Source organism: Rhopalosiphum maidis, chromosome 2 (genome assembly GCF_003676215.2).
Source record: "Rhopalosiphum maidis isolate BTI-1 chromosome 2, ASM367621v3, whole genome shotgun sequence".
Taxonomy (NCBI): domain Eukaryota; kingdom Metazoa; phylum Arthropoda; class Insecta; order Hemiptera; family Aphididae; genus Rhopalosiphum; species Rhopalosiphum maidis.
Window position 1 is genome coordinate 79,993,840 of NC_040878.1, and position 16,083 is coordinate 80,009,922.

At 28.7% G+C, this 16,083-nt stretch overlaps 1 protein-coding gene across 4 annotated transcripts in view; it reads right to left on the reverse strand.

Annotated features, from left to right (window-relative positions):
• The window catches only part of LOC113551894 (cell adhesion molecule 3-like), a 405,828-nt gene that overhangs the window by 243,211 nt on the left and 146,534 nt on the right, over nt 1-16,083 (reverse strand). The window contains exon 1 of one of the 4 annotated variants that reach the window (XM_026954458.1): nt 5,657-5,712. The exons of the other annotated variants lie outside the window; for them this stretch is intronic. The gene's annotated coding sequence lies outside the window, so the exon portion shown is untranslated. Of the gene's footprint in view, nt 1-5,656; nt 5,713-16,083 lie in introns of those variants that run through there. 4 annotated transcript variants of the gene reach the window in all.

Below are 16,083 nucleotides of genomic sequence, written 5' to 3' on the forward strand. Positions count from 1 at the left end.
AATAATCGAGTACAGACACACGAGCGCATCATATCGGTATAGGTAATACGATTAAGGCTACAGCCCATAGAAATAACATATTATGGTTAAACAATAATATAAAAATAAGTTTTAATAAATATTATTAGATTATTTAAATTAAATTAATATAAATATGTTATTAACTGTTTAAATAAATTAAAATGACTTACACTTATCGTATCATTAATACAAAATAAGAACCAGTTCTTTCTTATTAGCTTAAAATACTGTTCTGTAAGGTAAGGCAATTGTTATTAATTATTTTTAAATATAGTAAGAAAAACTATGTTAAGTCCATAGTTTTATGTAGTAATTTTGTGCCTACTTAAAAAAAAAATAGCACAAATATTGACAATATAATTGTATTTAGAGTTACAAATATTATATATTACTAAGTTTACATATTTTATGTGTATTATTAATAATACACTGTATAGACAAAAAATGATTACGAACACCGTATTATTATGTTAATATGATAATTTATTCTTCAATCAGAGAGCTTTACGCCCATAGGTATAATAATATTAATACACCGAATGCGCATCGTCCTGTGTACCCTACCACAATAGGTAACATAACATTGTTACGAAGAGATGGCCAATTATACCTGTGCATAATAGGATGAGATCTAAATTATTGTACACTATTTTTTTTCTTCAAAAAATGATTTTTTATTTATTGCTCACGTTCGATATAAACGGATATAGAATATGTCTTTAAAGAATAATAATTAATTACAAAATAATTGAAACTCGTCCACCATGTTTTGAGTCGGAAAATTCTTACGAATATAACAATATAAAAAATAAAAACGTTTTCAAAAAAACTGAGTTTTTTGTATGACTCAAGTCGTATACCATCTTTGTTCTAACAGTTTTATCGCTGAACCTATCTATCTCTCTTCCCTCCTTCTCTCTTCTCTCTCTCTCTCTCTCTCTCACACACACACACACACACACTATTTGTCTTATAGCAGTCAATTTCTTTATGTTATCACCCATTAGCGTAATGATCCGTTATATAGTCATTATTGGTAAAGCATTTTAGTTGTATTTGTGACTCGTAATAATTATAGTACGATATCATCACGCGAGGGAAATAGTGTAGCGGTCTACAACCACAAAACATAGTAAAATATAGTATATTAAAATATTTAAAACATAGTCAAGTTATATTTAAACAGTAAACTAGTAATAAGTACAATATTACCAGTATGACGTGTATTGCGTACATACAATTTGTGAATATTTGTCGTGTACTTTTGTTTCAAAAATTCAAACACCTCGGTAAGTTATGTTCGTCGACATTTTATAGCGTGAGAACAAAAACGTACTGCTGTCGTCGATATAATGTATTAATATAATATCACGTTTTACGGTATTCTTCGAGTGATATACCGATCGACGCACATTTTAAAGAATCTGAGCCGCTGGCAGAAATGTTAAAAGGCGATCCAGCTCAATTTTTTACATTAGTTGCTAATATTTCCATTTCATTTTTTTTATTTTACCATTCAGTTTTCCGATCATGAAAAACAGTTTTCGTCCGTATACGTCCAAACAATGGAGACGTTATCGCATACAAAACTTTGCGTTGGCGTCGTATTACATTGACGTTTCCGATGTATTATATCATTTTCAATTTACCGTCCATTTGTTTTTATTTTTCAACCAAAAATCGACTGAGTAATGACAGGTCGTTTGTTCCACACACGCGCGTGCGCGCGCGGAGTTTGAAGAGCTTGCGGAAACTACACAAACAATATACATATACAAATAGAAAAACAAATACAATCTAAAGACGTCACGATCCGTTTCATTTACATTTTACAACTTCAATTCAAAATTAAAAAAAATATATTATGAACACGAGTTACCGAATCACAAATCATCTGGATTTTACAAAAGTATGAACGACTTTACTTAACAACTCTCAAGAAGTTAGTCTGTCGATATTTATATTTGTTTTCACTTAGTATTATTATTGTACACATTATTTTTACGTGTAAATAGGTACGTGAAAATTATGTTAGATTTCGATCTCGATGATAAAAAATGTCGACGGAAACGTCCACGATCGTAAAAAAAAAAACAACGCAGGTAGGTAAAATAATACAGAAAATGGTTTAATAAGTATGCTCAGTGCTCATCCCATTTTACCCTTTAATAATTAATTTATTCTAATATTATGCTTTTGAAGTATAAATTATATTTTATTAAGACCATATTTTCTAATACTAGGGTTTATTTATTTTAGGTTCTTATTGAAGTGATAAATGTATTATTTTATGAGCAGTACTTTTTTATTTTTGTGTGTATGTGTATCTGGAGAAATTTATTGGAACAGTAAAAAATGCTTAGATTTTTAATTTCAATATCTATTTTGTGGTAGAAAATTGAATCTGTATGATACTTTTGGGTAGTAAAAAAGGTAAAGGATCACTGGTAATTTTTTTTTTGTTAATTGGGAAAACTCATTTTTTTTTATACTTTACTTGTTTTCAACAGAATCAGTTTTCTTATTTTAGACGTATGATACTTGACATTTTTACTTGATACCAAAATTCTATTCTTGTGAGACATGATACGTAATAATGTAATATTAGTATACTAAACATTATCAACAGTTTCTTTTAATTTATGCACACATTTGAGATAGAAATAACGAAATGATAAGTATACGGAATGTAAAAATAATTGTTTTCTGTACAATATATACATGACACAACAATACAATTTAATATTATTAAAATCATCTCAAATTATACTATTATTTATAACAATAATGGTTTGTATGTGCGAGTAAGTTTTGTTCTATTATCGGTTTTGACACTATTCGGAATTCAATAGCATTAATAACAATATTATATATTAAGGAAACAATTTAGGTACAAATTGAGTTTACCGGCTATTGTCTATTAGTGAAATAATTATAATACATGCATTATAATATTATAATTTAATAGTGATCCACGCGATCGCCATTAGATGCATTAGGAGGTGTATTAAATTCTATTTCACTATAATCGCGTGTTATTTTATGAAAATAATAAGAGATTAACATCGACAACGATTGTCAACATAATATTATAAATTATTAAAGTTAATACAATATCACAATAGTATAAATTATGATGGAAATAAATCCATATTATCAAATATTAATATAAATACAAGAAAATCCCAAGATATGTCAAAAAATTGTTACTTAGTTTGTTATATTAAAAAAGTTTTCAAATGTGGTATAAGAAAATGTTTAAAGTTCATCAACTTCATATGTTTTTCTGTGATTTTTTTCGAGGTTTTAACTTTTACCATTCAACTTGGAATCCAATGAACAGTATTGAGAAGTCCAAGAAAATATAAGACGAAACTTCTATAAGTCCAAACGCTGTCCTCGTCCGATTTCATTTCAAAAGTTATTTCGAAATAACAACTGGAGATTATATAAATCGGATTGAGTGTTAAAACGAAAATTTCATTAATTCTTTAAGATATTTCAAGTAGCGAATGAATCAAAACACAATTTTTTTAGTAACACAACGCATTACGTTTGCCGTATCATGTGTGTGTATATATATATATATATAATTTAACGTGCAGACAACAGCTATAATGTAATATATTAGGGCTCAAAGTTTATTGCGTTTGTGTGTGGTTTTTTTTCTCATAAGATTTATTGCTAGGAAAGTAATAACAACTACGCATTTCACTGCATAGTTGGATATCTTTCTTAATATTTTATGGACGTGTTTCTTGATACTTTTGATTTGTAAAGACATAATGCATATTTAATGATCTCGCGTATTTTACTGGTAATTTAACAATATTCGCGTGTTAAAAATATTGTTAATTAAAAATTGTGTGTTTAGGTATTAATTGTATGGTTGTATTATAGTGAAATCACGATAATCGTACTAATCGAGTACGCTATTTGACTACGTCATATTATCAATGAATCGACTACGTGCGTTTCAATATAGCTAGTACACGCAAATCAAAAATAAGTCCATAATAATAAATTATGTCCGGTTCATTTGAGGGTGCAGTTAAATGCACGTTGTCCGCACATTTTTAGAGCAGCTTTAAACGTCGAGGCGATGTACATCTCGAACCCGTATCGCGCACTCCTGTCCGCGAGGTACAATAATGTAGTCGGACAGAATTCGTGAACTTCTGCCGAAGAAGTGGAGTTCAAATACATTTATCGTCATGCCGAATTATTCGACCATCGGCTGCAGCCATCCGCACGTCAATATTTCTCGGACGAACGCAAAATCAATGGGACGCGCGGGTAAATCCGTGAGACATTTTATCGAACTACCCGGGCCGCACCACGCGGGGAGGGCTTACCGGTCTGCGCGAGATTTCGACTGAAGGGCTTACGTGTACGGGCGAGTCATTAGAACGGAACGCTCCACTATCAGGTTTTTTCGTTGTTGTGCATATCACATTTCGTTTTCGTCGTCGGTAGATTATCGTTCCGAGACTCTCCCCCGGGCAATATGCCGTGGACTTATTGGCTCTCGAATGCACCGACACACGTGTACAAACCAGGCACCGACGAGGTCCGAATGATAAAAGTGAAACAACCACTCGGATGTCTCTTTGTCTGAATACGGTAAAATATCATATAGTGCCGTTTATTTTATCATTAGTAAATTACACATTATTACGCCGTTATGGTTCGTCGTGCGCGCAGGTATTTTGTTTAAACGCGAAACGACGTATCGTAAAAATGTATATCACGCCGCCTCTATCTGAGTCAGATAATGTCGACCAATATCTCACGTTTTTCTTAATTTTAATTTTTTGCTATACACAAATATTAGTGGTCGAATAGTGAATACAACACCGAATGTGAATGACTTGTGAAAAAATATTTTATTTATTTTTTTTTTTTTTTTTAATAAATATCACAAACTATTCTGCGGTAAACCTCATATCTAACCGTACAAACAGCCGTACAATAATCATCATCTTTAACCTCTCAACACTCATAACTGCGCTGATGCTTTAAACACTTGAGGCATAAGAGCTGTTTATTAACGAGTCCTCGGAGACTCGGCCCCAGTATAATTTAATGTCCTAGTTAATTTAACGTGTAATCTTAGAAATATAATTCATTAAATTATACCTACCTTTATAATACATTATTTGGTACTTCTTTTTTTTTTATTGACTAAAAACCTAACAACATAAAAATTACACTATTCACTCTGTGTATTCGATATCGTTTTCCTGGGCTGTAGGGTGCCGGTCTATCGATCATACTTATTCCACTCTTGCGCAATTCGCGTATTTTCAATGACTATGTACGTATAACCGATTTGAGGCGCACTTCAGACAGATTCTGTAACTAGTCGAGTCTTATGATCTCTATATTATCGTAGAAAATTCACCACGGTAAGTATAACGATATTTATTTATAGTATATTTACCAAAATAGAACAAACCTGTAAAACTTTGCTAGTTATTGAATTTCATCGACTCTGCCGGGTGACAGTGCACCAAATTGATTAGCTTTTGGAGATACGCTATTAATTTTCTATAATTGAAATACTGAATACCTATGTCATCATAACGTCATTACCTATTTACTACAGCTATTAAATATTATTTTACATACATACACAAATACACACGAACACGTGCGCCCCACACAGTAGAAACATATTATGAACCGTTGTTACTCATCAAGTTCGTAAAGCCGTTATGTTAGAAGTATGCCACACGTAATCCAATATCCGATTATTGTATTTTCTAAACAAGTAAACATTAAATTACGTAGAATTCTAAATTATTTTTATTTGTACTGCATTTAAAACCCTTTGACCTGATTTTCAAATGGTTCTTCGACAGTGAAGGCGATATTTATTTATTAAATCAATTTATTGTATTATTTATTTATTTTTATATTTAAAACGTTAAATCTTTAAAAATAAAAAAAAATTGCGCAAAGGAGTTTTTTTTAAGTTCTTCATGCACAAATGATTTATCAATATTGTGAAAATTAGGTCTAACGTGTCAAAAAATTCTTGAATTTATAAGATGTATTCAATTAAAATGTAAGTACTGACAATATCGCGATACGATAATTATTTATTCCCATAATGGTTTGTTGTATAATATAATATATCTGTAATCGAACCTGCCTGGTCGTTATATAAATTCCATCCATTTTCGGATAGTGTCGGGTTTTAGAATAGGATTAAAAGAAATGTTTAAGCTCGGGTGATACAAACATTTTGACCCGTTCAACCACCATCAACACCACCAAGCCACCTGCATCGTATCGTTCTTATCTAATAACATGTTTTCCTTAACATTCCAAATTACTCCGTTTATTATTATTAGGTTATACTACAGCAGTTTTGCAATACGTTGTCGTGAAAATGTCCAAATCACCACCACACACATTTTTTTAATTTTTAGTTTCTCGGTTGATTGCATATGCTAGGGCGAGAAAATCGGACTTAATAATTAGAAATAACAGAGTTATTTTTGGTCAGTAATAAATGAAATTTAAACTCAAAATATCTCGTTGTGAATATTGTGATGGACATTGGGAAACAAATATATTGAATAATAATCTGTCAAGAGTAACCCATAGATGACATAGCGTCCAATTTATAGTTCATTTTTCACCAACATTAGTACTGAAAAAATACATATAAATATTTAAGTATCACACGATTTTAGATTAAACAAATATATTTGAACCAATGGAATTTATTATTGATAAAATACATAAAATATGCTGAATAGTATTTAACACGTTGCGTATATTATTTTCATCATTATAACAATCGTATCATCGTAGAATTTCAGCGAAAAACTACATACCGGCAGGTTGCGGAATTAACACGGAATATTGATTATATTTATTTTATCTTTATTTCAAATAATTGCATTACTTTTCTTTTATCTCGTTCACGTTTTTGAAAACGCCATCATGGCGAACCCATTGATCTGCTAGTCATCGCTGTCACCGCTCACGGATCTTATAAAACATCTATTGCACGGTTCGTACAAAATTTATTCCACAAAACGTCGACAGCACCACGTCAAAATGGAATTTATTTGCTACCGGTAGGTACCAAATATTGTGTTAAATTTTAATTGCTCGATAAAAATTATATACGTTGAAAAGGAATACATAAATAGAGTGTTCTCGATAGTATTTTACTGACTTCTATGATGTAACTCTTCGAACACACCTATTTTAACTCATGAATCGTTTAAATATAATATGTATATAATGTATTAAAAATGGTCACGTTTAACTTATTTTATAATTCAAACTGAATAATGAATTTCATTAAATATGAAATTGGTATTAATCTTTATGGGCCGATATTATATATTTATAGTTTAAAATATATTGTATAACTAATAAAAATAGATCTAAATAAAATTAATCAAAAATAATTATCGAATTATTACTTATTAATCGTGGATTATGATTAATTGATCTATTACTATATTTTTTTTCATATGTGCAATTTTATTTATTTTAACATAAATACATCATCTTGATACTTTAATAGTGTTGTAATTTAACAATTTTAATCTATACAATTTAATCATCTGTTATTTATGTACCTATAATTATTATTGTTTTTTGGCACAAAAAAAACTTTACTCTTTTGCTTATTATACTGGAAAAGTCTAATAAATTGTAATATTCGTTGATGTATGAATAATAATATCCAACCTCAATCAATATTTTACCAATACGAAACAAAACCTGTGATTGAAATCAAAAAGCGATAACTCTATCGTAGTAATCATGGCAATTATAATAATTTTTCTAAAATGTCTCATTCGCGTTACAGAGGTTAGAGGCGACCCGCATGCAATATATAAATCTCACGTTAATTAAAATTTAAATTCCATCTTTACACCATAATTGAAGCTCTTTCATTATTATATATGATTAGGCTAATTCGTACAATAAATTATAACTATTGTTTTCTCTTTGAGTAAAATTAACATAATATATCCACGCAATACATCTAAGTGCTCGGTAATGTATTTTGCTTAAATAATAAATGTAGTAAAATGTATATTATGTGCGTAGGAAACAATTATCAAACTATTTAAACTTTTTAAAATTGTATACAATTACACTAAAAGAGATACGATAAAATCTTAAAACATACAATCCGACTTTTGGCGAAGTACTTATTTGTATCATTAATGAACCCTGAAACGAAAAAGTAAATGTTAACTTTCTTAAATTATTGACATCTTTAGAAATTAAACTGAATCAGAGCTCAAACAAAAGTTGTTCAGTGTTTCTTTAAGATTAAAATCAATTAAAAACATACGATGGAAAAAATATATCCTAATCAATCTCAAAAAAAGTATTTACCAAAAATTTGTCTCACTGAAAGATATTGTTTTAATTTTTATGGTTTCAATATAACTATAATTATAGTTATATACATATAATTAGATCATAATATTATAAAATCTTAACTTATTTTGTTTTTTTCAAACTAAACGGGTGTTTACAAAATTATTATATAGCATATGATTATTTAGAACGGATTAATTTATAGGTAAATTGTATTTTTCACGCGGTTGTGTAATTGAAACAAACTTAAATAAAAATGTCCAATTTAAAAAATATTAGCTTAAATAACCAACAAAAAACTACTATGAAATATAATAGGTATACACTGTGCATTAATTGTATTGAGGTGAAATTAAATTTAATACAATTTTATCATTTTAAAAATAATCATTAATCAAAACTCCAAGAAAATTATTATTTTAACCGCAGAAAAAAAAATGTCATGATACACCAACATGGTGTTCATGATATATAGTATAAATATCACTATATTATAATATTTTATCAAATAGTTTTGAGCTTAATAATCTTCTATTTCGTAATATAAAAAGAGGCTTATTTTGTTATTATATTATACGCATGAGAGGTAGCATAAAGTAAAATGTATATTCTTAGATTCGACTTTGTACATAAGCCAAAAAGAAATATTCCTGTAGACATAAAGTAGGTATACCCAGCTATAATATTAAGAATGAAATTGGTTAAACATTGTATTAAAAATCGCAGGAAAAGCTGTCTTGGTGTATTTTTTTTCTCTTTTATTGAAAATCGGAATAATTCAAATTATTATTTTGTCGATTTCTTTCATATGTATATCAAATGTGTAAGTTTATAAACCGATCATTATCTGTGATCTTTTAATAGCTGTTTTTCAGTTGTTTATTATGTTGATCATCTGTAACTATGTTAGTTACTTTTGTAAGGAGTAACCGAAATATATACTGTATTCTATTGTCTATTACACTTGATTTCAAGTCTTAATCTATTATCTTAAATAAAGATAATTCCAATCACTTTAATGGTTTATGTTGGTGGTCAAGTAATATTCTAGAACTAATTTTTCGGAGTGCTTTCAAATCTCATTTGACCGACAAATCCATTCATTTATAATTACAATTTATTTTACAAGTAGTAGGTAAGCCAAATTAAAAAAAAAAAAAAGAAATGTAATTTTTTTTTACATATAACTCTCTTACAACGACAATATGCATTTAATTAGTAACAGCTAAGAAAGGTAAATAATTTTTTTTTCATATAACTATTATTCATTATTTATTAAACATATATATTATTAGTTATAAATTAAATTAATATAAATTTAAAGGAAAGGATGGAAACTGATTTAATTTAAAAACGGTATTATAATAAGAAGTAAACAGTTTTAATTTATTTTTTTTTAATTATTTTTTTATAGATTAGAAAATAATACGGCAAAGTTTCCGAAATCAAAATATAAAATATAAATTCTAGTTAACAATCAATCAAATTATAGAACATGGAAAATTAAATAAAAAATAATATTATTCAATATTCTTTGCATTATATAAAAAACGCTCATATAAAGTTTTTTTTTTTTTTTTAACTCAATTGCAACTAACTTCATATAAATAATAGTGCCACTGGAATAACATGGATAAATCTCTGTAAAATGAGTTATAAAGAGATGATAATTGCGCACTTAAATATTTACTGTATTTTACATTATCTATTATCGTATAAAGAAACACGTTAAAGAGAAACAAAAATGTGTAGTGCTCAATAGGTTTTAAGCTCTTGGACTCTTATACCTGGGTACTTATCTCATATATTATATTATTAAATCATCAAATTATCCGAATAAATTTACGATGAGAATAGCATACGCGTTCGCTGGGTATGAACCATAATAATCATAAACTATCCGTCTTTAGGCTATAGACGAAAAAAACATCCAAAACGCGTGTGGCAAACACAGAAATTTAAACGGCGTTTAGAGTATTTATATGGTCTGATTAATGTGACGTTTTTACGATTACCGACAAACATATAGACGAAACTGTCGCCGTACGAAGAAGAGCCGCCGGTACACGGGCCTCGGATAGAATTATACACATCCAAAACACCTCGTGAATCGTGTATGGATAAATCAGAGTAAATATGATCGTACACAACTGCGCGTTTAGAACATAAAATAAGTAAAATAGTTTAATCCCGAAAAATTATTAAACCCGACGGTGTTTATTTATCAACAGATATTATATTATTATGCACACGACCTTGTGAGCTATGTCTTAGTCATATATGAGCAGTTTTATTCTGCCGTATTATGTGAGATTGCACATAGGTGCAACGTGAAACGGTGCGTACTAATTATTGTCGAGTATTATGCTACCTACTGCCTCGTATAAATGGATCGAACTCGATTTTTTAACTGATATTCGCGTACGCTATATTTCCGTGTTGAAATTACACAGTATACATGTTATATAAAATATAAAATGCAAAACAGTTTGGGAAAGAGAAACCAGATCTGTCCGACGGGACCTATACGCAGATGGCTACGCCGAATAATCGACCACGAAAGTATGACACACTGTTTTACTTGATGTCAGTCAATTATTTGCGGTCCGACATCGAAAGATCACACTCGCAAACTGCAAGTAACCAAGTGATCAGTGGTATACAGCAATAGACTTACACCGATCCTAGCCGTGTGCTGCGTAGTTCGGTTGAATTTATTAAAGCAGCAGCCAATATGTTAGGAATCCCGTTTTTTTCCCGATTGGTTTACGACCTCAATAATAATAAACTCTCTCGTCAAGTGTTACGTTTCGGCCATTCACAATTTATCTCGTAGACAATATTAATAGTGTGAAAATAATTAAAGTAAATACATTTTTTTATTATATAAATCAAAATTTTGACTTTTTCCCCATATAATACGTTGTTATGCGTTGACAATTAATAAATGTTTTGAACCTACAAATAAACAATATTTGTATAACTATAAACGCATTTTAAATATCAAGTTTCGCAAAAATACAATTATTATTGTTTTTGTATACGTCGTGAACATATGTGATAATCAAGAAAGTGTTATTCGATATTAACTTCAATGAAGTAAATATTATTAACGATTAGTATTGAGCCTAATCGTTTATAATACACAAGATTTGAAGAAACCATCACTTTTGAGTGGCATTATTAAACATATACAATTTCGAGTTGTATACAACGAGCATACGAATTTAACAGTCACAATAAATGTATTGTTTGGAGAACTATTATTATCAATAATATGCTTTATATACATCTTATATTTGTATTAATTCACCGAGTGTAATACAACGGTTATTATTAAATAACAATTATCGTTCTATTTATTATTCTATTATTTATGACTGGCCGGCCGGCCGTTTATGACTTGGACATTATTTAAAAGACCTATTTTTGAAATTTCATAACCATAAAACGTAATGCATTAAGTACGAGCGTGAAACTCAACAAATACTGTTTCGAACATTTCTAATATTTGGGTCCAACTTGTACACCGTAAATATATTGTATATTCCGTTTGTAACATAGATTTAGCGTGTTTGTGGAAAACCAACCAGCTTTACTACAAAGAGCAAACCCGATATGTATAGCTCTGGAAAAAAATCATTTGTACCCTCCGAGCTAACACTGAATGTTTGTTTCTATTTTTTTTCAAATCGTTGTAAGGGTCCTCAAGTCATTGCATTAAGCCGAAGTGCTCGGAAAAATGCTGAGTACCTATATTATACGAATCCAAGGCTAGTGTTTGATAAATTTAACGCAATATAAAATGTTGGAATATATCAGAAAACCCGTTTCCACGAAATATTTCAATTTATTATTTTTTTTTTTTTTTTTTTAAGAAAATGTATAAATTTAGTTAGGTGTTGATGGTGCTTTATGACTTTTTTAGTACAGATTCTAAGAAAAGCTTTTTACAGACAACTACTATATAATATGTAGGTATATGCCTTTGGAGATTGACCATATCGTTGTGTTAGTAGTAAATTATCATTAGTAAGTACAATACACTCAAATGCAAATGTTAGCAATATAATCTGAGATTACAAAGTACGGTTTTTTTCCCTCAGACGTTTTAAATGTTTAGCTGAACGATAACGATAGATGTATTTATTTTATAGTGAAATTTGTATTTTTTTTTTTTTTTGTAGGAAAATAATAGATCCGTCAGCCTGGCACCCCGAATTTAAAATTTCGAACTCGGTCCACGTTAAAAAATTAGTAACCAATTCGTAATAATTTGTAACCACAAAATCAAAATTTATGACCTAAGTCTTAACCCCTAATTAGGGGTTTCCTTTTTTGGGGTTAGCTTTGTTTAACCGAGGTGTGAGAAAGCATTGATTTTAAAACGAATTTCTAATTGCTTATAGACAGTATAAAAGTATACTAAACAATTATTAAAATTGTCCACAATATTGAACAAGCAACGTGATAATGTAATGAGGCATTTACATTGACTTGGTTCCTTTAGCACGCGTACTAAAATCGCATTGGCTTTTAATACATAACGCAGGGCTCAAAGTGGGAAAAATTCCACGGGGGACTAATGTCTCCATACAGTTTTAAGTGTTCCATATATCATTTTATATATTATGTTTCTGTCTAGTGCATATAGTATTATAGTATACCTAATATTTAATCTATAAACAGTGGTTTTGTAACATACTCATCCCACTGTTTTCAAATTTTTGTAATATATTTCATGAAAAATTTAAACCACAATAATAATACTACATTTATAAGAATAATTAATGTTTTATACAAATTTAACATTTTAAAATAAAATATTTTTTCTCATAGTATTAAGTTGTAAGTATTGATTGTCTTTTATGAATAGCCAGATAAAAAATATTTAAATCATAAAAATGTAGTGTTTTTAGTGCTTTGAATTGCATAAATTAATAAATTTAATTCTACGCATGATGTAGTGAGCATGCTAAAAAACCACACATTCACACTTTGCCTATACATATATATATATAGGTATATGAATATATTATGAAGCTTAATTCAACATTATTTAATAGTGCTATTAAAAAAAAAAAAAAAAAACAATCATTAACATTTAAATAAGAACATGAATCTTATTTTCATTAAAGAAAACACATTGAATAACATAAATTCATAAAAAATGAAAACCAAGATTTAATCTCAATGGATTTCTGATATTGACTAATGTTTGGACGTTTGGTTATAATGGGATCGTTCTAGCGTACCTTACGAATAATTTTTTAATGGGGACGTTTTTTAACCACCATTAGAGGTAGGGCTCCCCCTGAGTCCCCCTTCACTTTAACCACTGGGTACAAGACATATTGTGGACTTGTGCCTTTTCTCACCAGAATATATGTTGAATTGTTATGTGGACCCAAACGCATATATTATAACAATATAATTTGATTGATATGATTAACTTGTATATAGATTATTGTTTGAAAATACAGGTAGTTGTGTTATTATAGTTTAATAAATGAAAATATTGTAATTTTTAATATTTAATAAAAAAAGTAGAGGTGAAAACTGTTGAATAAACCCTATTGATTTTCGAAATAATGAGAAATCTTTATAATAGAATAATCACATGGCTAGATGGTACATAAGTATTATAAAAAATCAATACTGTCAACATGACAAATTAAATCATTCTAGATAAATGTATGAATGTTACCTATGTAAAAAAACATATTGGTAATAACTTATTAGTTAGGTACCTATTATGAGTTTTATGAAACTAATCCAGGAAAATATTTATATATATATATTATTACAATAGACGAAGTATGTACACGGACATAGATCCTCTGCTTAATGATATGTAGAAGGAACCATCATATCAATAGCTCAGTATAATAGTACCCCTTACGAATTAGTTACCTACTGGCTTTCAAGTTTGCTTTAAAGTGGAAATTTATAATTCAGGGTGACTGCGCAGAACCTCTTAAAAAAGTAATTAATAAATAAATAAATCGTCAATTATTATTTCAATAAAATTATCGTAAATAAATTGTTTAAAAATCCTTAAATTTGGATTCCTTGACATCTATAACCTACTACTTTTAAATACCTACTGAATAACATTTTCATGAATTTTATACTCATCATAATCTTTTATTGTATTTTGAAATCCTGTTCTCTGTATCATGAAACACATTTTTAGTTTATTCTGCTGTTTTTTTAGCATTTCATAAGAAATATACAAATGGTATACATACCGGCAAGGCCCTCATATATAATTTCGGGCCCCTGTACTCAAGGTCCATCAGACCCCCCCCCTTGTGGGGGCCCTGCATACCAGTGTGAAAATTGACAACAACGCTTAAAACTTTGTACACAATCGTGTAGATAAAAATCAGGTAAAATCGTACGGAATCGTGTAGCTTAAAAAGGTGTCGCCGATAACAAACGTACACAATCGTTTTTTACCCTTAAAAAAAAAATAAATAATTATAGGGATAAGACTTAAGTCACAAATTCTGATTTTGCAGTTACAAATTATTATGAATTGGTTACTAATTTTTTAGTGTGGTCAGAGTTCGAAATGTTGAATTCGGGGTGCCATGCTGACGGACCTGAAAATAATCTTGATTTAAAATTAAAACATTTCTAGTACTTTCCTTATTTATAAGGAACCCTCCACTCTCTCTACCAAAAAAAAAAATAATAATAATAAAATAAAATATAACGCGATGAATTTAAATAAAACTGCAATCGTTATTAATGATTTATTTTTGTTATAACTCAACAAAATACTTTATCTGCTTTCCAGGCACATTGGACGATAATGGAAAGATAATGAAGACGTCAAACCAAATTGTATCCTTCTGATAATATTATTATTGTTTACTTGTTAAAACTTATTATTTAATTGGTGATTATTTTTTTGTATACTCATAATAAATTGTTTAGTTTTTTTAAGCACAAAGTTTTGCAATTTCATCAAGATAAAGTACATCTAATAAATTAGTAGATTTAGCTACAGGGAAGGAACACTAAAATTGTAAATTTTTAAAGGTAAATTATAAAATTAAAAAACGAATAAAAATGAGTTATTATTTATCATAACAATAAATACATAATTTGCTATTTTTTTTTTTTAAACATGTTCTTAAGATAATGAATTTTTTGCAATGTTATTGCGATGTAGATAAAAACTCATAAAAATCTTCTATTAGAACCATCGAAATTACGATTATGACTATTTGAATTTTAGTTATATACTTATTTTAGTAAATATAATATATTTATATTTAAGCAATAAAATATTTAATTTATATTAAATTCCAATGAGCGTAATATATTATATATCTTTATTTATTAAGGTAATAATAAAAATGCCTTAGGTGGATAAAATATTATAAAAGTGTCAGAAAAATCTTAGTAGACGATCTAATTATTGCAAATCTTGAACATTTTTCTTGAAAATACTATACGCTATGACCGCTGCACGAATAAAAATAGATTTCGAATTATTATCTAATACAAAATATTACAATATGACTTATTTTCTTACGTACATTTTTAACAAGTAAACATAAGTGTTATACTATGCCGTACAGCAAAGCGGTTACCCCTAATTTTCCTCGTTTTTTTACTTGAAAATAATTTAGATATTTATATAGAGCATAACATTTCGCTCGTGGAATTCTATAATCTATGATT